Source organism: Drosophila kikkawai, chromosome X (genome assembly GCF_030179895.1).
Source record: "Drosophila kikkawai strain 14028-0561.14 chromosome X, DkikHiC1v2, whole genome shotgun sequence".
NCBI classification, from domain to species: Eukaryota; Metazoa; Arthropoda; class Insecta; order Diptera; family Drosophilidae; genus Drosophila; species Drosophila kikkawai.
Genome location: NC_091733.1, coordinates 29,036,186 through 29,063,074, shown reverse-complemented (window position 1 = coordinate 29,063,074; position 26,889 = coordinate 29,036,186). Strand labels below are relative to the sequence as shown.

The 26,889-nt window shown below is 28.2% G+C and overlaps 1 protein-coding gene across 1 annotated transcript in view; it reads right to left on the bottom strand.

Moving 5' to 3' along the window:
• Window positions 1-26,889, bottom strand: part of LOC138929244 (mRNA decay activator protein ZFP36L3-like) — a 154,755-nt gene that overhangs the window by 96,910 nt on the left and 30,956 nt on the right. The window contains exon 3 of the mRNA XM_070288579.1: window positions 19,885-19,972. The gene's annotated coding sequence lies outside the window, so the exon portion shown is untranslated. The remainder of the gene's footprint in view (window positions 1-19,884; window positions 19,973-26,889) is intronic.

Sequence of the window (26,889 nt, the reverse complement as noted above, 5' to 3'; positions counted from 1 at the left end):
TACCGTTAGATTGTGCGAACACGCGGTGTGAATGATACTTTAATTACACAAAAAAATGCAAGGGTTTAAATAGTGAAATGCTAATGCTAAATCAAGGTGATAAAATCAAATAAAAAATAATACAAATTTGGAAAATAAAATAAAGTAAAAATAAACAATTATTTAAATATTTTATTATATTTAATTTTTTTTTATGTAAGTTTTAATTTTGTAAGAACTTTTTATTAATTTTGCTTTTTTATTTAAAGAAGCTTATACTTTAAAGAATATTATATATAAAACATTAACTTAATTCTTTAAAAATCATAGTTTTATATTTTCCCCAGAAATATAAATATTTTCAAGTCCAACTTAAGGAGCATCTGTATTTTCCTAAAAATTAATTTAATCCATTATTCAACCATCTTAACGTGTTTCGCTTGTCTCGAATAAAACCTTAACTCCGCTAACGAAAATCGTTTCGGGCTCATTAGGCCAAAAGAAAAATGAAAATGGGAAATTAATACGGGAGAGAAGACAAAAGAATAGCCGTTAGTTAGTTGGTGAGTTTTCCTTTGTCTCGTTGATAGGTTAATATTATGGGGACAAAGCGCCGACATTTCGGTGGAGGTGTTATCAACACATTCAAGACATCGAAAGTATTTAAAAGCGTATTTGTCTCATCAGAAGAGTCTGAAGCGTTTGACAAAAGTTTGTTATTTGAAAATCAAAATGACTACCGAAAAAATATACATATTTAAATATATGTATATTGTATTTCCCCCGCCATCCCCCCGGGCGTATTTGTTATTTATTTTTTAATGGAATATCAAACGTTTGCGCCAGTAGCAGCCGAGTGTCCATCCATGTTTACATTAATTTTCAATCAACTCGATTTGCATCGCATATGAGGCAACCAGATCTCGGCTGGAATGGAAGTGTGCTTGGGATGCTGGAGATAGCGCAAAAAAACGCTGCTAACAATTTATTAGGGTGCCTTTTGGGATGCACTATAATCACAATGGAAATTCCAAGAAGAAAACAATTTATGAACAATAATTTAGGCAGAACTAATTTAAATAATTAATTATTGGTAAGGAAAAAGCTGGAAACTAAAGCTTAAAGGTATTTTTTGTTGTAAAAATGTAATTTAAAGAAAGAATTTCTACTTGGAAAATAACTAAAATTATTTTAGAGATTTTAAAAAAATATTCTTAATTTTAATTAGTTAAAAAAAATGTAATAATTGAAATTCTCTTAAAAAACCTTTAATTTTAGTTAAAAAAAAAAATAAATTATCATTTTATAGGTTCTTCAATAATATTTAATTTTAATTAATAATAATTTAAAATTTTAAATTTTAACTATTTAAAATAAATCGAAAATAAACTAAATTTTCATTAAAAAACCAAGTTAAAGTTAAAAAAAAATTATATATTATAAATTTATAAATTTAATTTTAAATAGCATAAAAATATATTGAAAATATTTAAAATTCCCTTTAAAGTTTAAAATATAACCAACATTATTTAATAGCTTAAAAAATGACAGTTGTATTTTTATTATATAAAAATAAAATAAAATAAAAATAAAAATAAATCAAACATAAATAAAATGATCTTTAAAAAACCTTAAATATAATTACCAAAATTAGTTACCAGCTCAAAGCACTTAATAAAAAAATTTAAGAAACTTTAAAAACATTTTATTGAGCCATTACTATTATTATTGCCATTGAATTTAATCAAAACAAGTATAAAAATTGGTTTTGGCTCCGATAACAAATAATAAATCAAATGAAAAAGCATGAAAGCTAATGGAAAATCAATAGCTAAGCCAAATCTGATTCGATTTAAGCCTCATTTGGCTTTTGTTAAGCAAACCCCATAAAATATTGAACATGGCCGAGATGAGCGCGAGATCTGTGGCCAATTTATGGACAGCCATTAGACAGAGGATATTAAATGGGAGAAAATAAAATCAAAGACTTTGGAAGGGGGAGGAGGAGGCAGGACCAGTTCCATCAAAAGCCAAGAGCGACAGGCGGCATCATCTCGCACCACCACCACCAGAAGCATGGAGGCAATTAATCAGCGAAATTAGTTTTTATGCATTTTAAATGATTTTATAGTTTGGCTTTGGCTGCGGCACCGTTAACTTCAGCTGGAGTGTCGTCGTCATTTGTCGTCGATATGGCTTAAAGTCGTCTTTCCCCCACCACCCCCCAATCTTCATCCATCCCCAGCCCCACCATCTTCAATCTTTAGCCTCATCCAGCTGCCAGGAGTGGCAGCTTCTGGCTCCTCCTGGCGAGTTTTAGTGCCTGCAATCTGTTTCGCAGTCTGCAATCAAATTTTCGCTTTCATGCCATTTGGCCAGAAAATAACAAAAAAAAAAAAAACACACACAGGAGAGTGGGAAACCTGCGACAGCCAGCAATAAATAAAAAAAAAAAGGATCAAGTATAAAGTATAAAGAAACATTAAGGTACAAAAAAAAAAACAATCTCACAAAATGATTTTACGCCGCAAGTTGATCAAACATACATTTAATAAAAGGCTTTCGTCCTAATGTGGACCTGCAACAGCTGCAGTTTGGCAGAAATAATTCGAAGAGAATGATATCCTTGATTTTTATAACAATTAAAGGGGTTAAAAAACTGTAATTTGTACAATATCAAAAGAATCATAAATAAAATAAAAATATATTTAATTCTTGCAGAACAGAGTCTTAAATATATTTTTAATAGAAATAACTAGATTTAAAATTTTTGTAAATTTATATATTAAGGTAAATATATAAAAATGAATATATGTAATAATTACAATTACAAATAAAAAATTAAATTTATAGAAATAAATAAAAATAAAGAGAATATATAAATTTGGTCAAATTATTTTATAAATACAATAAATTTAAATAAATCAAATTTAATGCTTTTCAAAGAAAATAATTACGAGGTCAAATTACCTAAAAATAAATATATCAAAAAAATTTTAATATAACAGAAATAATAATAATAATTAAATGAAGGTATTTTTAATAAAATATTAATTATAGTATTGAACTTATATCAAACAATTTGTATTATTAAAAATTGCTAGACTGTATTACCTTTCATTTAAAATGTTCGTTCAAATTTTATGCCCAATTTGAACCCTGAAATTGATTTATTTAATATTAATACTTTAAAATTATAATATAAATTGAATTATTTTGGTTTATTATTATTTTTTTTCTTTTTTCTGATGTTTTAAAATTATTTTTGTATTTTATTTTAATTTATTTTTACTTTTTTTTTATTATTATTTTTTTTNTTGTATTTTATTTTTATTGTATTTTATTTTTATTGTATTTTATTTTTATTTTATTTTATTTTTATTGTATTTTATTTTTATTGTATTTTATTTTTATTGTATTTTATTTTTATTGTATTTTATTTTTATTGTATTTTATTTTTATTTTATTTTATTTTTTACGTGGTGTAAACTATTTTAATTTTATTATAATTTTTTATAATAAATTATTTATTTATAAATTATAAATTATTATTTATTTATAATAAATAATTAAGAGAAATGAGTACCTTGCTACAAAATAATAATAACGAATACACCCCACATTTATTTACAGGGTGCTCTCTCTCTCTCTCTCTCTCTCTCTCGAAGATGCACTTATGTCCGGGGCTAATGTTAATGGGGTGTGGCATTTTGGCCAGTGTAAATAAATTAAAGAGCAGCCGCAAAACAAAAGCACAGAGCGAAGAGGAGGCGATATGCGGCGGCATTTTGATTGCATTTCATTTGTGGCGGAAAAAAAAAAAACGAGAGAAGAAATAAAAAACAGAGAGATTCTGACTCCGTTTGGCCTTTGTTTGCTTTGCAAATTGCGCTCAAGTGCGCCCCGGAGATAATCAGTGCAAATTCAGCAAGGGGAGTCGCAGTTGCTGCTTTATGATATCTTATCTGTGGGTAATCGGAGCAGCAGCAGCTGCTCCTGCATCTGCATCTGCTTCAGCTTCAGCTTCGGCTATAGCCTTAGCTTTAGCTTTAGCTTCTGCCTGTCCAGAGTGTGTGTTGTGTGTGTGTGTGTCATTCCTTGAGCAAATAATGGCAACAATTATTCCGGCAAATGCATCCCAACCCCAGAACATTGTGGACTCCTCTTTTACACTTGGAAAAATAAAGGATAAAAATATGCCAAAAATTCTGTGAAATTTTGGTAAATCGGGAAATTATATTATTATATTTTTATAATTAATTTTTTTAAATATTTAAAAAATATATATATTTAAAGATCGAAAGCAAAACTTTAATAAAATTTAATTAAAATTCGAAATACCAATTAAATGGGAAATTACTATTTCGGATTCCAAAAATCTCCCCACAAAAAAAGGAAATACATTAAACAAGAATGAAACTAGCTTTGGAATATATGTATATCTGGATCAACTCGGCTGTAGATGCTGATCACGAATAAATATGATTTCAAAGGGTTTGAAAAAACCCATTCCTTGAAATCAACTGACTAAAGTCACTTCTTAAACTCTTTTTTTAAATTCTTTTTTTAAAATCTCCCCCGATATAAAAACAATCCCCATTTATCTCAGTGCATTGCCATTTCAACTCCTTGCGGCCGTTGATTCCTTTTTTGGGTGATTATGCAATTTAGCAGCTTGTAAGTGATTGTTTGTGGGGCGTTGTTCGCCTGCAACATCGGTTGCAGTTGCAAGGTGCAACATAAGAGTCACTGGAGGCAGGCAGCTGTGCTCGCTCTTGCCGCAAATTGTTGTCTGCACATTTTCCTCCTCTTTCGGCATTATATCTGCACTTTGCTCCGCTTTTTTCAGTACTTTATTTTATTCCTTTTATCCTTATTTTAGTTGGTTTTCTTTTATACATTTTTTTTCTGTTGTGGCGCTGATTGTTACAATTTTTGTGTGTGTGCTTGCGCGCGCGCAGCTTTCAAATTAAAACGCAAAGCATTTTTGGGCAATTTTTCCTTAACTTTTTTTGTGAAGAGGATAATTTTATGGGGGCTGCAATTGTGTATTGGTAAAGGGGAACCCTAAATACTCTGGTAGAATCGTGATAAAATAAATGTACAAAATATTTGCATGCTTCTATTTATAAAAGAAATATTCAAATATTTATTAGGAAATTTTTTATTGTTATTCTCTGATTATTTTAAAATCTAAATTATTGAAATAATTTGTTTGATAATTATAAATAATATTTGATATAATAATATAATATATAAAATTTAATTTTTAATTTTTTAATATAACTTTTCAATTATTTTATTATTTATTTATTTAGTAATTAAAAAAAGTAATTTTATATTTATTTAAAAAAATAAATATTAAAATTATGTTATTTTATTAACATTTTTTTTCTTATTAAAATTATTTTTTTTTTAATTTAAATATCAAAATTATTAAAATTATTATTATTTTTTATTTATTTTTTTTTTTTTTTTGATAATTTTGAAATTATAATTTTTTTTTTTTTTTTTTTTTTCAATAAAAAAAGAGTATTAAAAGTCGTAATAAATCGTAAATCTTGACTTGAAGATGAGCATGAAAGGGTGAGGTTGAAGGATGAGGATGTGCATTCGTTGGAAGATGACGTTGATACGAGGAGAGAGAGAGACGATGACGAAGACTATGGGATTTCGGTTTGCTGCTGCCTTTTGTTTTTGTTGTTAACAAACCACACGTAAGCCAAATAAAGTAAATTGCGGCAAATACAAATTGAAAACGGTCTGACAAATGAAAGTCAGCAACAGCTGCAACAACCGAAAGCTGGAAAGAGATGGAGCCAATCATTTCAAGGTCGAGACAATATTAAACCTGGCCAAGAGAGAGATTCATTGAACCGACTTTCGACAAATTGTGACAACGCCCATGCGACAAAAAGGCACACAAAAATACGGCAGAAAGCCGCACCGAAAAATTGCAAAGAAGTGTACAACAAAAAAAAAAAAAATTCGATAAGATATAATAATAAAAAAAAAAAAAATAAATAATTTAAAAAAAAAATATATATATAAAAAATATATATATAAAAAAAATATATCTATATATAAAAAAAATATATATAATATAAAAGAAAAAATATATAAAAATAAATATAAGAAATAAGATATAATACAAAAAAGAATAATAAAAAAAAGAATAGTACAAAAAAAAGAATAATACAAAAAAAAAAGAAGTAATACAATAAAATGTAAAAAAAATCGAAAAATTTCCAAATTTTATTCGGAACCCCTCCCATTTTCCCTCAAAATCCCAAAATAGCAGTGTGCTCCAAATTATTTGCACTTTTGTATTAAATTATTATAGTTTTTACCTTATTCGTATTCAATTTAACCTGACTCACAGTGACCGCAAATTAATTGCGGGCGATTGAGCAGACAAGCTGGACACGCCCATGACTACGCCTACTTTTGTGGTTTATTTTTATGCAAGCCAGACTTTTAATCCTTAACTATTGGCAAGAAAGGATAACAGTTGGTGGGGAAATTATGAAAATACTTTTATATACGAATATTTAATATACATTTTTTACTTGAAAACATACAAATTAGTTTTTTTTTATATATATAAAACAATTTAAAATTTATTTTCCTTTACAAAAAAAATGGCACAATCTGTGGGCAATATTTTAAAAGCTTAAATAAAACAAAGAGATCAAGGGTGTTGCTCATTAATCAAATGACAAACGCTTTTCTTTGTTCACCTCGAAGCCTCAATTATTTTTTACCGGAAATTTATGCATATTGCCAGGCGATTCTGACAACGGTTCCGAGAGTCCCCAGTCCCGAGTCCCGAATTTCGATACAGACAGACCCACATCCACACACGATAATCCTACTCCTCCTTCTCCGCCTCCTTAAACCACTGAATCATATGGAAACCAAAAACCCCGCAAAAGTAAGCCACAAATTTAAACAAAAAAAAAAAAGAAGCAGGGGAAAAAACTTGAAAAAAACCATAGGAAGCCAATTAAAATGTTGGTTGTGAAATATGACACAAAATAAAGAGTTGATCAGTGAATTTTGTCAGGATTTAAGAACTTAGTTTACACTTTAATGATTTCAATTTAAATGGGAAATAAATGGTTATATAAATATATATTTAAGAACCATAATGAAAATCATTTTCAGAGTACTTGTTAAAAAATATTTAAAATTAAATACCAAAGCAAGCTTTGACTCTTGGATAAATGCTCTAAATATATATTATATACAATTTTATAAAATATTATATTATAAAATTTTTTAAAAAAATTAATAAAATAATAAATAAACTCGGCGTGCCGAAGTTAGCTTCCGCCTTTTTTTATTTAAATAAGAAATAAATTAATTAAAAAGAAAATAATATATTAATAAGTAATATTAAAATAAACATTCCTAGTAATTTTTATAAAATATAAATAAAAGTTATATATACTCTATAAAATATGCATTAAAACATCCCAGCTTCTGCTGGTTTTCCTTGATTATGCTTTTGGCATTTATGATTAGCCAGGGTTTATTTTTTCCTAGACGACTGATCCTTTCAGCTGCTTTCTATGCAGCATAATAATTGGCTGCCTATATATATATAGTATTTCCCCCCCCTGTATAAATATATTTAGATGTCTGAGTCTCTCATCAGGCCTTTGGTCTTTTATTTGTATCGTTTTTTAGGGTTGGGGTTTGAGTTTGGAAAATTTGTGCAAGTTTTCGGGAGCCCAGAGATGATGATGATGATGATGATGGGAGAATTCTAGGAGGGAATGCTACACATAATTTTGCATAGTTTTATTGCAGAAAGAAAAGAGGAATGTACCACTCGTTACCCAAACACCAGACAAGCCAGACTTCAGAGTGGAGTGCTCGACATTTATATGCGCATCACTTAGTCGTACTTCTTCTTCTGAGCGGAATTCATAAAAGGCAAATTCTCTCTCTATGGATGATGTATACATACAGTTGGGGTTGTTATAATATGGCAAGGTAAATTTTAAAAATTATTATTCAAGTTATTTTTGTAATTTAATTTAATTAATAACTATAAAGTTGATTAAAAAATCATTCTAAAAGCTTTTTCTTGCTATTCAAAATTCATTTAACTTATTTTCTAAAATTATTATTAATTAATAAAGCTTAAGATAATATTAAATATACATTTTCACCTCACAAATCCTCAAAAACCTTTTCTTAAAAATAAATAAATAATTTAGTAAAATTCTTTTAAAATCTTTATAAAGTTCTCTTGTGTTAACCCCACCTGTATTATTTATATATATATACCTTCTGGCACTATCGTATGATGGGAAAACTTACTGAATTAGTTGGAATATTCTGTGAGTAACTTTGCCTGGCTGGGATCGCTTGGGGATCGTGTCTATGACATAGGAAAAATGCCTCGAAAATGCCTCTTAAATGCAACATTTTCATGCGGTAATTGCAAAGAGGAACAGACAACAAGAATAACAAAAACACAGAGAACCGAGGACACAACAACAACAATAAATAAAAACCTAAAACAAAAACAAAAGCGGAAGCTTTGGCAATGATCATGCAAACTGCTCATTCATAGGATAATTATTCCATGAGTTCATTGCGGTGGCGTCGGTGGGTGAGCAATTGTACCCCTCCCTCCCTCTTTTCCCCTTTTTTTTTTTTGTAGTATTTTTTTAGTTTTTTTTTCGTTAGTGGTGTTGTGCCACCTTCTGAGCTGCATTCATCCCAAGTGGGGTGTTCTCCCAACACTTCATGCACACTCCACTCTATATAGTCCATATATATATCTATATATATATATATTGGTGTATATATAGCTATATCCAATGTCGTGGGAGCCGACTGTGTTGCATTCTTAATGTTTTCATCGCATTAAGTGCATATCTAATTTAAGGCAACTCACTTTATAGGCTGGGCTTGTGTTACACATCTTACTACTACTACAACTACTTACTAATAAGCTCAATTATCTGGCATCGTAATGGGACAAGAATTTTATTGATAAATGTAGATATGATGACACAGAAAAAATGTTTATTAAATGAATCTTAGTAGGAATTCTTAAAAATAAAAAATTTTGTAAATAAAAATTCTTAAAAATAAAAATTCTTGAAAATAAAAATTCTTAAAAATAAAAATTCTTAATAATAAAAATTCTTAAAAAGAAAAATTCTTAAAAAGAAAAATTCTTAAAAAGAAAAATTCTTAAAAAGAAAAATTCTTAAAAAGAAAAATTCTTAAAAAGAAAAATTCTTAAAAATAAAAATTCTTAAAAATAACCATTTTCTTAAAAATACAAATTCTTAAAAATACAAATTCTTAAAAATACAAATTCTTAAAAATACAAATTCTTAAAAATACAAATTCTTAAAAATACAAATTCTTAAAAATAAAAATTCTGAAAAATAAAAATTCTTAATAATAAAAATTCTTAAAAATAAAAATTCTTAAAAATACAAATTCTTAAAAATAAAAATTCTTGAAAGTAAAGATTCTTAAAAATAAAAATTGTTAAAAATAAAAATTCTTAGAAATAAAAATTCTTAGAAATAAAAATTCTTAAAAATAAAATAAATAAATATAAATTCTTAAGAATAAAAATTCTTAATTTAATTATTAAAACAACATGTTTGACTAAGAATTAAATATATTTTAATTTCATATAAATCTCCCATAATATAACCCTTTCTGGTTCTGTTCATACAACTGTCTGATTAATCGACTTTTAACCCAATTTTATTACAATGACCTTGTCCTGGGAGAGACCAAAAATCAGCTTCAGAAAATATATAGCACGCCTGCAGTTAACATCTGGGCATGTCTAACCAGTTTCACCAATATATATATATCTCAAGATACGGGGAGTTATTGGGTATACATATGGATATATATATATATATATAAATACTATCCCGGATTCTTTAGCAATGACAATAACTGAACGAATCTGCAAACTGAACTGAAGCGAACTCTCGACTGTTCCACTTATGTACATACATATGTAGTATTTCTATATAATATTTACAGTACATATGTATTAATATGGGTACTTTTAAGGCTCTCACTTATGCACTGAAATATAAAAGGACTTAGATTAAATTAAAATTAATATTAAACTAATTTTAAAGTGAAAAAAAGTGCTGAAAATTGCTTAATTTAATTCTTAATTGTTAAATATAATTTTAAAAACTCTAAATTTAATTATAAATTTCTTAAATATAGTTTTAAAAATTCTAAATTTAATTCTTAATTGTTAAACATAGTTTTAAAAATTCTGAATTTAATTCTTAATTATAAAATATAGTTTTAAAAATTTAATATATTTTTATACATTTAATATTATTTATCTATAAATTGTATATTTAATTAAAAAAAAGTTAATTGTAAAAAAAATTCGTAAAAGTATTCCATAAGCTTGATTTTCTTCAAGTGCTGTTCTTACGTGTTCTTTATTTATTTTTTTTTCATTTGTTGACTTAACAAATTTGAATGTTTATATACACATATATATATATAATATATATACGTACATATTTGGCATCTTCTCCTTTCGCTTGAAACGGTAAAAAAGTAAATTTGATTCATACTTCTCGCAGGTAACAACAACAAAAGCTTTGGCTTGTTTGACTTGTTTTATTTTTATGATCCCCAAGTGTGTGTGTGTGTGTTTTTTTTTCGCTTCTCTTATTTTGGAATTCTGCGAATTTTTATTGACAAATTTCATTAGAACTTGTACTTGACCAGCAACCGGACAGAGGGGCAGGCGTTAACTTGGCTAACTGTAGTCGAACGAAATGGAATGAAATGAACTGAAGTGAACCGAATTGTTTGTTGTTTGTTTATTTTTTCTTTTAGACTGGCAAACGAAAGACTTGGGCAACGAGCTTGAATACTTTTTAGTAACTAACTTACTATTATTATCTTATATATTTATAAAATTATAGAAAACAATGAAACCTTAAATAATAGTTTTAATCAATTAAAAAAACTCTTTTAATTAATAAATAATTAAAATGTACTAAATTAACAATGCTCAATAACTTCTTAAATAAATAGATTAATTCCCCCAACAAACTCACTAAAATATTAGTAATTTAGTACGGTTAAAAAAAGAGTTAAAATTGTATTCAAGAAGAGAGAAAAAAAAAATGGAGAATGAGAATGCGATAAAGTAGGCACTGGTGGGCGGTGGTTTTTTTGGAAAGGCACAAAAGAATTTAAATACCAAATTATACATCAACTGACCAGAACACCGAATTCATTGTGTATGTGTACTTAGTACAACTTCTATGATTCTATGATTGCGAATTCTAACAAACACCCAAAGCTTCCACCAAAAAAAAAAAAAAAAGCACACTCCCTCCTCCCCTCAACTTGTGCAGAGCAGCGTGACAAGAACAAACAATGAACAAAAGCAGAAAAAAAAAAACATAAATAAATACAGAAAAAAAAGAAGAACAAGAAACATAAAAACAAAATACAAATTTTTCGTTTTGTATTGAAATGGAAATAGATTTTTTTTTTCATTGTGATTTGCAACAAAATCAGAAAAAAAGTACAAAAATAAAACAGAAGCAACAAAGGCAAACACTTTGGTTACCATGATTGTTGTTCTTGCAGCTTCAAGTGTTGAAGTTCGTGTGAATCTCATTGTTGTTGTTGTTATTCCTATGGAATATGTACAGTTGTGGAAGACATAATAGTGTTTAAAAATAGAATATGAAAACAAAAAAACATTTATATTAAAATATTTTTTTTTATGTATAAAATTAATATACAATAAAATATATTTTTATAAAAAAATATAATAATATAAAATAAAAAAAATGTAAATATAATATAATATAAAAAAAATGTAAATATAATATAAAAAAAAAATGTAAATATATAAATGTTAATATAATATAATAAAAAAAAAAATTTTAATAAAATTATATGAAAGAAAAATTTATATAAAATTATTATAAAAAAAAAAAAAAAAAAACAGAATTCTTTTAACATAAATATTTATTTTTTACTTAGAAAATAATTGTAAATAATTTATATATTTATATAATTAATAATATATAAATATTTAAAATTAAAAAAAATAAAAAAAAAAATAAAAGATATAAGATAGAATTTTATTGCTTTTAATTTGGCCGCACCTGTTCCACTTTTTTGCACTTGCCACATTAGGTGAAACATCATTATCATGCCACAGAGTCAGGGGCAAGAACAAAAATACATATACAACAACGTACTTAAAAAAAAAACCTGCCATTGTTTAGCTGTTGTTTTTTTTTATTACAATGAAAGCTCATTGTGGCACAGAGGAATCGGAATCGGACTCAGAATCAGAATCAAAATCGGAATTGGTATAGGAATAGCAATAGGATTCGCTGTATCCTAAGCAACACGAGTTGGCAACAAGTGCTTTTTTGTCTAAGAAGAAGGCAACAACAACAACTACATGTCCATTTTTGGCCACAAAATGTTGCTCCATTAAAATGCTACAAGCCTTAACGTTTTGTTTTTTTGTTTTGCATCGTTACCGGAGGAAAAACTAGCAACACATCGAACTGGGAAAGAGAAACAAAGAAAAGCCATTTCATTTAGCCCATTAAGGATCATAATGCAATTCTTGGGGCTATTTGACAAATATTTTTGTGTGGAAATTGGAAATATTTTGTTGAGTATTAGGATTAAAATAATTGAGATAAGATATGAATAAAATATCACAAAATATATATGGTGCTTAAAATATATTCAAGGTATTTATTTAAATAATTTCAAGATTTTTTTTATAGGTTTATTTTAGGGAAAATAATAGTTGCTGTTAAATAATTGTTTAAAAAGTTAAAAGTCTCTTAAATTTAATTAAAAATTTATTTTGATTGGATGTAAAATATTTGTAAAGAAATTTTAATAATAAAATTAATGATTATAATAAGTAAAATTTTATTTTTTTTAAATATTATTATTTAGATTTTTTTTTTAAATATTATTATTTAGATTTTTTTTTTAAATATTATTATTTAGATTTTTTTTTTAAATATTATTATTTAGATTTTTTTTATAAAATTTTTTTCAATTTAATGCCTAATTTTTCAATTTAATGCCTAATGGTTCTCCCGCTTTTCCTTTATCTTTTCCCAACACTTTTTCTTTTCTAAGATCAAGACCTGATGCCAGATTAATTTTCAGCACGCTCAAATGCACTTGAAATCAATGAGGAAGTAATTAGATTAACTCTACTCTCCTTCTTTTCCTCATTTTCTCCATTTCTCTTATTTCTCCCTTGTTTTTTCTGGAGTTCTTTTTTGCTTAGTTTACAGTTTCCTCATCTCTGGCCAATTTGCAGTTTGTTTATAAATCAAGTGTAAGTGACATTGAAATTTATTGGCCAGAATTGCTTGCTGCCACTTCATCTCCCCCTCTCCATCTCTTTCTAAATCTCCATTTGCATCACCTTCTCTTCCACTCGTTTATCATTTGTCTCCCTGCCACATCGCTGCCTTGCCACCACCTTCTTCCCCACTTTGGTTGCGTCTTGCTCTGTTGCGTGAGAATTTCGCATGTTGTGCGGTAGTTTATATAACACACACACACACACACACACTCACTGGGGGTACATATGGAAAGACACCTAAACACGGCTCATTCTTACGCTATCTAATTAAAGTCCCGACCATCTGGCAAAAGTTTTCTGTTTCAACTCGCACAAATCATCATTCTCTTCTATATATTTTTATTTACTTGGTTTTTTTTTTTTGTTGCGGTTACTTTGTGGTGGAAATCACAGGAAAAGATAGAGAAAAATAAGGAAAGAGAAGTTTACTGGGGTCTTTTGTTTATGTTAATTATTATTAATTTACAATTAGTTTTAATTTTGAAAAATATTAAGGAAAAAAAGGAAGGAAAATCAAAAGACTTAGGCAACGAACTTGATTTTGTAGGATAATTACAGGAAAATAGAATCACAACAGTCTAGAAATTGCTATATACAAAATTCTTAAAATTAATTTCAAATATAGTACTTAAATATTTAATTACTTTAACTGTTAAATAAAATATAATAATAATATATTAATATAACATAACTGTTAAATAAAATATAATAATAATATATTAATATAACATAACTGATTAATATTAAAAAATTAATATTTTAAAATTTAATATTTAAAAATGTACAAATTAATTACAACAATATATATTTTATTTAAAAATTTAAGTATTTTATAAGCTTAAAAAAAAATTTTTAATGGATTTATGATAGAATTTATATGAAAAATAATTTCAAAAATAAATAATAAACATTTAACTTTTATTTTTAAACAATTTTAAAACCTTTTAAAATCTAAATTTGCCTTAATAAATATATATTTCCTTGCCTCTTTTGCTCCACAAAAACCTTTTTCACATTTTTGGGAAATTACAAATGACAAATCACGAAATTGGCTTACATCTTTGTTCATTGCCCTCTCTCACAGTGGAATGTTGTTGAGATTTTTGCCAATCGAATTGTTTTAATTGCCTTGACATTGCCATAAACCCAGCACCGTTAAGTAAATAACTTAAATTTACCGCTTCTTGATATATTATTTTGTTTTTTGATTCGCTTACAAACAATGATGAATCAATAAAATCAGCTTAAAGTCAAGTAACAGTTTGAAAATCTATTGAACAAAAAATCAAATAATAATATTAAAAAGAAGAACAAGCAAGTTACCGTTAGATATAAGTATATTAACCCCAGACTATGATTGCTACTTCTTTTTTTATGTTTATTTTCTTTGTCGATATTGATTCTTGTTCATTTCATTAATTAAACATTTCACGTGTGAATTTCCTGCAGCAAAACAGGTACATCCGCCGAATGAATACATTTTTGGCTGTCTATACAAATCTATATTCATATATGCATATGGATATGAGTGTCTCACACACTTTATTATGTATCTTTTTACCGAATTTTATTAAACTTTGTTTAACTTCCACCCCCCCTAGGACGGAGGAGGGGGGCAATTAAAACCCTCTTTACGCAATTTGCAGAGATGTGTGGCTTTTTTTTTTTTACCTCAACGTTTCGCTTAATTTTTAGTTTATGGCTGCCAATAACCGACGTCAAGGCCAAGGCCAAAAAGGCCGACAATCGTTTGCTTCATTATTTTCTAAGCTGCTCCAACTAGCAACAAAAAAAAACTGCCGAAAATAAATGTAGTTGAGCCTACAATTTGTCTTGGAGTTGCCGTTTTTTGTGCGTGCCTCGTTACGGTTTCAGTTTCCTCTCACGTCCCGCACGAAAACGAATCTGAACCGAAACTGAAATTAAAATTGAATATCATCTAACGAGATCAAGCCAAAGTCAAATCTCTTTTGGATTCTAAAGTGTTTCGAGCTCTATTTAAATTGCCATCGGAAATGGCCACAGGAAGGTTTTCTTTCCTATTTGCTTTTTATTTCCAATTAAAGCAACCAAAATTCAAAGTTGTTTGAAAATTAACAAGCTTCAAATTAAACAGAAAATAATTAAGCCTGATTTTAATGATTTAGTATTGGATTTTAGTAATAAAAAAGTTATATGTGGATTAGATGATCTTAAAAATGTTTACTTTTATTTATTTTAATTTTATTTTTTATTATATTATTATTTATTATTTTATATATTATTGTTTTTTATTGTTTTCTTTATTAATTAATTAATTTATTATTTATTTATTATTTATTTATTTATTATTTTATTAATTTATATATTAATTATTTTATAAATCCATTTATTTATTATTTTATTTATTTATTATTTTAGTTTAAAATTAATTTTAGGTATAGATTTTAATGATAAAAAAAATAATTTAATTTTCTTTATTATTCTAAAACCTTAAAAAACTATTTTAACTATAGACTTCAATTATTTATTTGTTAATTTTATTTATAAATAATTAATGTTAATTTTTATAATTTTGGTTTTCTTTTTTATTTAATACTATAAAAAATATTTAAGCTAATTCTTTAAGTTTTTCTTAGACATAATAATATTTATTTATATTCTTAGCTAATTTATGTCAAATTTTCATTTTGTTACCAACATAATTATTCAATTATTGTTTGCAAAAATAAATTACCTTCCCTCAAAATTGGCAAGAACACGCCTAAGCATTATTATTGCCTAGGAAATCGCTAACACCCATTATGTGGTAGCTACGTATTTAATTAGCGAATGATTTAAATTGCAATCAAATGATTTGCATACTTTGGCTAGTTAACTGTTTAACGCTTGCCATAAAATATGCTTCACATTTTGATTAACGCCTTAATTGAGGCGGAATTTCGCAATCAAAATCGAATTAAAATAAATGCCAGTCTCTCAAATTGATATATTCGCACAGCGAGAGAGATATCAAAACTACATATATGTAGGTATATATATTTTTTAATCAGCAAGTTTAACAATTTCTGGCCACATTTAAATCATTAGTCATTATGACTTTCAACTTGGCTTTGTTGTTGTTGCGTGCGAGCCAAGTCAAGCATCTCGGAAATCGCGCTAATTTATCTCTTATAAGTTAAGTTTTTCGTCTTGTCTTTTTTTTTCCTTGTTTTTTACTTTTTTTTTTCTGCCTCGTTCGGGCCACATTTCTTTCTTCTCGCTGCTGATGCGCCGCTGAGGTCGAAGAAGAAAAAAAAAATCATAATAATAACAGCAACCACGACTCATTCACTTAGTCAGCAGACAGACACTGCTGGCCACTTGGATTTTTGACTCAGTCCAATGAACTGCAAAAATCTGCAGGCCAGCCAAGAAAAAAATAAAAGACAATGAATAAAATATATATAATCTGTTGAAAAGTTTCGGTTAGCTGGACTCGAGAAAATTACCTACGATTTTTTTTAAGTGAGAAGTTAGAAGAGAAATCAATGAAAATATATATAAAAATAAAAGTCAAGTGTATATAAAAGGGTATAAAATTGTCTAAAGCATATTAATAACTTTTAATATTTAAAAAAAAATTTTAAAATATTTTTTTTTTATTTTTTAAAGACTAAATACAATTTTTAATTAAATATTAAAAGCCAAATAACTCAATCTACAATCTATAAAATATATTTTGTGTAACCTAAACCAAAATCTTAATGTTTAAAATAATAATTAATATTTTACCTTCCTTAATTCTAATTTATATCTTTAAAAAATCTCAAATAATAGAACAAATATATAGAAAAAACCTTAAATTATTTTTATGGCTTTAAATTTCTAAAGCATTTCTCTGGAATCTGCTTATAAATTATGCACATTTTTATTTCAAAATTTTTGGTTTAATCACAAATCAATCAAATCATCATCTTGATTGTTTTTAGAATAAATTTTCCGAATGCAAAGGCATTAAACTGCCGTCATAAACATAATGAACTTGATTCAGGTTTTAATATGTTTAAATTTTATCAAAAAATTATAAGACTATTTTTTCCTGAAACGTGTTTCACAGTCATAAAAATAGGGAAAAGTTATACAAGCATATTTCTGATGCTTTGTGGTGTAGCTCATTAATATTATTTTAAGTGCCAATTCTTTTTCTTCTTTTGGTCATTTAAGCTGCTTAAAATCGAACCAAAAAATCCGCATCGTTCGAGTTAATCATTTGCCGCCGCGGCTCCTAAGCGAATATTCTCTTCATTTTTTCGTTTTGTGAATGAATGCAGACATCAAAATAACAATAATTTGTTTGCGAGGAAAAAAATACAACATTTTTAAATTATATATACGCATAGGAATGTATGAAAAAACTGCTCAATTCTGTGTGTTGTTTAGGAATCAACTAATGACGCTATAAATAGAGCAGCCTTAGGCGCTGAAGTATTTGTCTATAAATAGATCAAGAAACTATATCATCAGACAGCCACTTAGATAATTTGTATTGTTCAGTTGGTCTTTATAAAATACAGAAAAAGAAAGGGGCAAAGAATGGAGAAGGGTGCAAAATAGAACACACTCTCTCTTGTGATATTTTGAGAAAAAATATAGGAATAAATATAAGGAGTGTAAGATAAGCTCATAATCGATAAATAATCTTATCGAGATATGGTTTAAAAAGTTATCGATATTTTATTATATCTTTTAAAGTAGTTTCATTGCTACTTAGTAGTTTATAATATAAACTTTTAAAACTAAAATCCTCTCACTTGAAAAAAAATCGATTAATCGATAAATTAATATATTGCTCTTATCGAAAAACCTTATAATTGTTATTTTATTGCCCATCTTTAACTAAACTTTATTGTTTCTAATTTCCCCCCATTCCCCTCGTTATCGATTAATCAATCAATCACACTCACATCCCTAATAGTGGGTGGGGGGGTTTAGTGTTTCGATTCTTTTTTAGTTTCGATTAGTTTCGTTTCCAAACATAACAGACTAATTGCTGGCAAAACCAAAAACGATCTTTGGACTAATTGTTTGCAGAAATTGCAAACGATCCCGTGGAAATGCGTCTGATCACTCCCGATAGCTACCTCTCTGTCTGTCTATCGATGCCTATACAGACCTCTCTCTTCATCTCTCTTCAGCTGCTGCGGCGGCGGCGGCGGCTGTCAGTCAATTAGAGCAAACGCGCTACAGAGATCATTAGAGACTTGACGATAGAAAGCATTTTGAGTGGCAGTGATAGATTGTTGAATTGTTGTTAAAGAATTGCTAGATTGGCCAGAATAGTTGGCTGGCTGGCTGGATGGCTGGATGGCCAGAACTGTATTGGCATTCGGCCAAATGCCATTTCTGGCCATACTTATATCAAACAGGAGCAGCTCTCTTGAAGCGGTTAAGTGACTAATTTATGGCCTTTTATGTAAGCCAAAGCAATAATACTGATTCCACACACTCGCGCCAAGTTTCGACTTTGACAGAGTTCGGAGTCCGAGTCCAAGTCCGAGCCGGAGTCGAAGTCGGAGTCTAAGTTTGACCACTTTCCGCAATGGTAGCAATTCATCTAATTGCCGGTGACGGTGCCGTTTGATGGACAGGCCGCTGGACTGTATAAAGAGAATTATACAACAATCAGAACGGCAATAAGCCAACCGTACCCAGGCCAAGCTGGGGTACGCAGTCTTATCACAACAAGTGCACCTGCAGAAGCCCTAGGGATATGGGGAAAAACACACAACCAGACAGACAGACTGATACACACACACACACTACATAGCGCCCCCCACCCACAAAAAGTAAGAATACACTGGAGAAAAATATATGCCACAGCTTTAAGGGCTTTAAGCTAATAATACTAGTAGGTATCTCAGAAGAAATCAAGTTTTTTATATATTCTAAAATGTAATTAAGGAGAATATTTAAACTATTTAAGCATCTTTGAATTATTGCCCAGCATTTGGTGATTTTTCCTAGATTTAAGCTGCAGATTAAGCTTTAAAAAATTCATTCCTAGGTAAAAAAAAAACTGTAGAACTGTTCAAAAAAAATATGCAATTTTATAAAGCCTAAAATGTATAAAAAATGTTTTTAAATTCACAATAAAAAGCTTAAATATTCAACTCATATTTTTTATTATTAAATTACTTTAAATAATTCAAAAAAAATATTATATATATTTTTTTTAAATATGTCAAAAATTTATTTCCCAACTAAATCCCTTTTAAAAAGCTCAAAACAAAATTATAAATTCTTAAAAAATATATTCTAGTAGAGATTCCTTTCTTTTCTTTAGCCACACAGTATTTGTACAATTTTTCTCCCAGTGCACTTCTCATGCAGCTCATTCATTAAACATGTTTCATTGCTTCGGGACATTTATTGCCGTACATCAGCCAAGGGGGCTTCTTTATATTATTTTCTTCTTCATTTTTTTTAATGACGAACCAACTAATCTTGGTTTGTATATCAAATAGAAAACCGTGAAGACTTACCAGTATTTTTCTCATCACGCCCCAACATCGTCAGCTTCGTCAATGATAGATAACATTTAATAGCTAATATATTAATTTAAGCAGTGACCTGTTGATGAATCAAGAAAAGAAAAGATATTATAAAAGGAATTTCTAAAAAGTAAAAAACATTTAATAATATAAGAAAATGTATAATATTTATTTACAAATAAAATAATAAATTTAATAAAATATTTCAATTTTAACTGGAATAATTATAATTTTAAACTCTCTTAACCTATATTTTCTATAGCTTTTCCAAAACTCTATATAATCTGATTTTCTCACACACATGTTTTCTCTCATCATTTCAACGGAAATCAATCAAATAAGCCTTTAAACCCAACCATTTACCATTCGAGGAAGTGAAAACTTTTCAATGAAAACGAACGGAGTAGCCAGTATTATTATTATTTCGGTTTTATAGTCCAAAGTGCTGAGTGGACTTAAAGTGGCTTAAATAGGCTTAAATCACAGTCTAATGAGACGCGACGACAGCTTGGGAAGCTATCACACACACACAACAAACTCCGAATCTACATAAATCAATAAAAGAAAATAATATGAAGAGAACTCATCAAAGTGACATTAGGGAACCGCTAGAATGATATCCCGTCCGAAAATCATAAAAAACAAAGAGAGAATACAAATTTTCGATCCTTAGGAAATCATTCTGGGATTTATCTTTACGGCAAAAGACAAACAACAAGAAAAGGTGTTAGAACAGGTGCAGCCAAACGATGGGAAAGCCTTAAAATCGAATTTGGAAAAAGAAAAAGTCAACCAAGATATCAATTTATATACAACCAAAAATCGGTTTATATATATATTTCGTTTTATTGCGCATACGCAGTGTGTGTCTCCCGAGGCTTTACTTTATCTCGGATTTATTATGAGAGCATAGCCAGAGCCACAACGGAAGTCATTTGTCCGAGTCGCCCGAGTCAACAAAACACAAACCGAAATTTAAAAAAAAAAAAAAAATAAATAAATAAAATAAAATAAAATAAAATAAAGAGAAGACAAAACTCTAGCCAAAGAATAAGAAACTTAACACACAAAACGTAAAATAAAAAAAAAAAAAAAAAACTCGACAATGCTCAGTACTGTACTTGCTCTTTTTTTTTTTTTTTTTTTTGTGGTTGCCTCTGGGATTACGTCACTGTCACAGTGCAACACAACAATGAGCAGAGCGAGAAAAATTAGTTACTAAAGGGAGTAAAGCGCTGCGAATACTCTTTGATAGATCAAATAATTTATACAGCTTTAAATTAATTTATTTAAATTTATAATTCCAAAATTATTGAAAAACTTAAATATAAACAAAAAATAAATATTAAAATTTTATTATAATTATGAAAATCTAAATTCAAGTAAGAATTTATATTAAGACAATGGAATTTATAAATATTATTAATATTTTTCTTTTATTTCTCATTTGTTTCAGGTGAATTATTTTATAAATATTTATAAATATAATAAATATAAATATATAAATAAATTAAATATTTTTAATAATTTTTAAGAACTTTCTACTTAGGAGAATTTTATAAACTTTATTTAAAAATAATAAAAAAAATAAAAAAAAAAAAAAATAATAATGAAAAAAATAACATTTATAAAAAAAAACCTAAAATAATCGTTTATTTGAACTTAAAAAAGGTTAATATAATTATTTACAGACAAAATATAATAAAATATAATACTGTTTCTTGGTAGAAGTTAGATTCAACAAAAAATTCTGATTACTTTAATTTTTTGTAAATATTTTTAGCTGATAAACACATGGTTATTATTAAGACAACGAAGCCTGAGCCATGATATAATATATATAATAATATCTTCTAGTTTTGATTGTTTGTCAGAATATAATCCGTTTGATGGACTCTCTGGGAATCATATAGCCTGGCCAATTATCGTTAGGGTAATGGATGCTGTCTGTCACATTGCCAGCAAATGCTGCGGATGATGAGGAAGATGATGTTTTATATGTAGAAGGAGAAGTTGATGGGGTTGGGGTTAGAGTTGGGGTTTGGGGGGTATGGCTATGGCGATGATGAAGATCGGCCAGTTCCCATGGTCGAATCGTTATATATAAAGTACAGCTAGACCGATCTGTGCGATCTGCGCAATCTGAGCGATCTGCTGAGCCATGCCAGCTGACCAGCACAGAGTGCAAGAGATGAAGAACAGCTCAATCAAGCGAGTGCGAAACTTCAAGTTCATCGTGATGTGGATGGGAACCGAGCGTGTCCATTACACTTGTCTCTCTAGCCGAGATTATACACAAAAAAAAATTATATATACAAAAAAATACAAAAATAATAATACAAAATTTGTTCTTTGACTAATATTGTATTTATAATTAATTTTATATTATTATAAAAATAATTTTTAAATATTGCAGCGAACAATGCAATGTGAATATTTTATTTTTTAAAAATATATAAAAATTAAATCTTACATATTATTTTGGAACCAAATTTCTGTTTCTAAAAATTCAAATTAAATTCTAAAAACACTCTAATAATTATCCTATTTTTTTCCTGTGTACTTCTATCGCCCGTCTGCGATTCTGTGCCCATGACAAGCGCGGGCCCAATGCTAATGCCGATGTTAATGCTATTATTATTGTTGCTATTTGCGCTACTGTTGCCCCCAAGGCGTTAAGAACTACAAAATAGCGACAAAGTGTAAGCTTAACCGAAGAGGAAGCCGGCAAAACGAACAAAAAAAGAAAGAAATAGAAAGAAAAAACACAGAATCTAGAGAACAACAATCGCAAAAGCAGAAATTACATTGGGAAATCCGATTAGCTGACCGTTCTGCGGAACACCAGAGACTGAAAACTGAACACTAAATAAAGAAAAACATAAAAACAAATACAGAAAAAAAACGAGTGGAATGATTGCCTTTTTGGAGTCAATGGTTTGTTAAAAAATTGGATAAGGCTGGGATTACATTATCTTTGGATCTCAAATCTGTGGGGTTTTTATTTAGTTTTATAATTTTTGGGGTTTAATATATGTAATAACATTAAGTATATAAAGTGTAAATGCAATTAATGTATTTTTTTTATACTTGTATTAATACTAATAATAAAAATATTTCTTAAGCGAATAATATAAAATATATTTCAAATACTAAATAGTAATTTATGCAATTAAATATTTAATTAAACTTAATTATTCTTTCAATTAAATATATAAAATTAAATAAAATATATATTTTAAAAAATATTTTAAAATTAATTAAAATATATTTAAAAAAAATACTTTAAAATTAAATAAAATATATATAAAAAAAATACTTTAAAATTAAATAAAATATATATAAACTTGTATATTTCAAAATCTGTTTTAAAAATTTTGCAAGAGCCTTTGTCAAGCTTCAATACACCAAGTAAATCAACAGATTTTCCTGAATTGGATTCCCTCTAATGGCAAAAGGAAAACTTCTCAGATCAGGTGAAGAAAATACTTAAAAGAACTTCCACAACAAATCCCTTCCCACCGACTTCCCAATTTTATGACCCAGCCGCCTCTTTTCGGAAGTTCTTTCTTTCTTTTATTCCCCGATACACTTTTAGTGCGCTTTGTTCGTACTCATTTCCATTTTCGGCCATCGGCCATCGGTTCGCTTTGTTCAGCATTTTCCTTTATTTATTTTTGGTTTTTTTTTTTTTTTTCTTTCTTTCTTTTTTAGTTTTTAATAAGAGCAACATTCGCTTATCAGAGCTTGCCTTCGTGTAATATTTATGTGGCATTTTGTCACCGCGACACCATTCGTTCTACATCTATCTCTCCAACTACTTGAAAGGAAATTTAAATTTTAGCATAAATTTATGGGATATGTCAAGCGGGAGCTCCTCATCCACATTCCCAGCGACATCATCGTCATCATGGGCCTTTATTATCATCAAGGCGGTATTTGTTTTGGGAGTGCATTTATACATTTTAGATGTGATATTTGGTGGTTTATGTATCAACGATGACGGCTTCTGCTTTGGCGAAGGGAAACGGTACTTTTCGAGCACCCTACAATTGGAGGGGAGTTTTTCTTTTATTATGAGGATTTTTTTTTTACTTAAAAACTTATTTTTTAAGAAAAATTAGAATTTAAAGGAAGAAGTTTTAAGGTTAAAGCGATTTTCAATATTTACTTTTTTGTTTTTAATGGAAATATGATTATAAACAAAAGGTTTTAATAACGGAAATAACTTTGTAATTCATTTTTTATGTATTTTAAATATTTACCATATTCATTTTTATTTTAATATTAAAATAAAAAAAAATTCTACGTTTAATAATTAATATTTAATATTTTTTTTTTTTTTTTTTTTTTTTTTGTGGAAATATGATTTTAAAATTTGGCTTCAATAAATTACTTGGTATATCATTTTATTTATATTTATTTTATCTATTTGCCTAATTTTACTTTACTTTTATTATAACTATTTATTTCTACAAAAAATAATTTCATATTAGGATTTTTTTTTTACATTAATAAAATATTTGAAAATATAGTTTTTATTTTAGATTTTTATTTATATGTTTTTATATTTATTTTCTATGTTTATATTTATTTTCTGTTTATATTTATTGTATATTTTATAAATATATATTTATTTTTAATAAAGTTTCTAGAGATTATTATATTCCTAGTTTTGTTAGGGGCTTCTAGTATTTTTAATTGTTTATTAATTATTAATTTACATATTCCAAATTTATTACATTTACATTTTCCTATATATATCCCTTTTATCTACTCTTTTTTTCTATCTCAAGCCCTTCCCTAGTCGTACATTCCCCGCCAAAGAACAAATCGAAGCCTTGAGCTGTGACAACGACTTACAAAACAAGAATTAAACAAATCCACTTTTGATGGCCAGTCCTCCTCCCACAAAAAGAGAGAGATACCAAAGATGGGGCGTTTTTTAAACATTTCTATTTATTCCTTTGGGCCAAGCAGCAGCCAGCCAGACCATCCATTCATTGACGACTCAAAACCTTTCTTTTACCCCAAAAGAAAAAAAAAATAGTAGTAACCTAACTCGTTGGCGAGTGAGTGGAGCTTGTCCAGTAAATTAGCATTAACATTCATTGGGTTTCGGATTCGTTTGTTTGTTTGTATTGCGTGAGCTTAGTCCAAAAAAAAATATATATATATAAAAAAAAAGGGGTCTCTGCTCTGGAGTCTGAGCTTTCAATGCAATGCTAAAGACGAACACGAACGCATTTATCATCGATAGCTGGGCATTGATATGCTAAACTGCAGTTGACTCTTCTCAGTATTCATAGTATACTTATACTATATCGTGTATATATATATATCGGTTAACCCATCCCCCAGGTTTCTACTATTTCAAACCATTTCTCTGGCTTGAATTTGTTTTTTTTTTTTCCTTTTTTTTTTATCAATCAAGTTCCCTGCGGTGCGGCGTGTTGACGTCTCTCTTATTACAACAGCATGATTATGGCGTATTAGCCCTATTAAATGTCGCATGACATCGATGTTGACTCAAGGTGTTAGGGTGTGTCATAATACTGGAGGCTGACGGTGAGGCGGGAGGGCATCCATGGGCTTAGCTAAACTGAGCCCATTGTGTGTGAGCGGTTCTGTGGGCTCTTTCAGCTTTTGATTCTATTCTAAGTTGGACAAACATTAGTTGCATTCCAGGAATGCCTTTCAGTGTAGTTCTTAATATACGAAATTCATTGAAAAAAATAAATTGTTTAAAAAAAAATAAATTGTTAAAAAAAAAAATTTAATTGTAACAAAAAAAAAATAGTTAAAAAAATTGCTAAAAAAAAAAATTAAATTGTTAAAAATAATTAGGTTACTTTAATAACTTTGTATTGATGAATTTTACATTTAAAGGCAGATTTGAATTAAAATCTCTAAATAAATATTTTTTATTATCGATAAACATCGAATTTGTGTATCGAACAAGTAAACTCTTGTTATTTCTCAAATTCTGAAATAAAAGGGTTGTTTATATAACTTAATTTAAATTAATTTAATTATAAAATACCTTATACATTGTAAATCTTTGATTTAACTTGAAAATTTTAAAAATTATCAACTCTAAATCGATAACAAACATATATCACTGCTTTTGCCTTAAATTTTAATTGTCTCTTTAGCATTTTTCTACATAATACGAAACCTATCTTTTATATTCGACTTTTCAACTCACCAACTAATTCCAGTTTTAATTTCATTCACTAAAATCGTAGCCTAGGAGACTAAATAAAAGTTCTTTAATCGTTAACCTGTTCATTTCTGTTACCAATCGGAGAATACCACCAACAGCAGCCAGCAGGCACAGGCCGCACAGCCAAGACAGGAAGCTCTTGGTCAGGAAATTTGCGATTAGTCAAATTAACGGTCGCATGGCACAATTAAAAGCAAAGTCAAATCAACTCACAACTAGATAATGGAAGACCGATTTCAATTATCCAAATTGCTATCGTTTCACTTTGATTTCGATTGGTAAACCGAATAGCTCTTGTAATGCTCCCCAAAGTCAATTTTAATTTCGGATCACCTTGAGGCTGACCGCCAAAAAAAAATATATACAAAACAACAAAAAATACCATACTGGGTGGTGGCGAGGTAAATATTCTGGAAGTGCTACCTGATCATTGCATAATTGCTGGCAACTACAACGACCACGAGAGTTACATAAGAAAGAAATAAAAGGTTAAGAAAGAGAGTGGGAAATGTTTGTTGTCCAACCAGAAGTATGATGTAAAGCGGCAACAACTCCATCAGACAATGTTCCCAAGAAGAAAACAGAAAAGAAAAACAGGCAGACACTACGGCAATGGCAGCAACAAAAAACATGCTCACAGGCGGTAAATAGTTAACAAAAAAAAAAAGCATAAAAAAAGAGCTTTAAAACAAAAAATTTAATATATGTATAGACAAAAAAATGATAAAGGTAAAAATAAACAACGCGCCAAGTCAAGTTGCTTCTTGTTG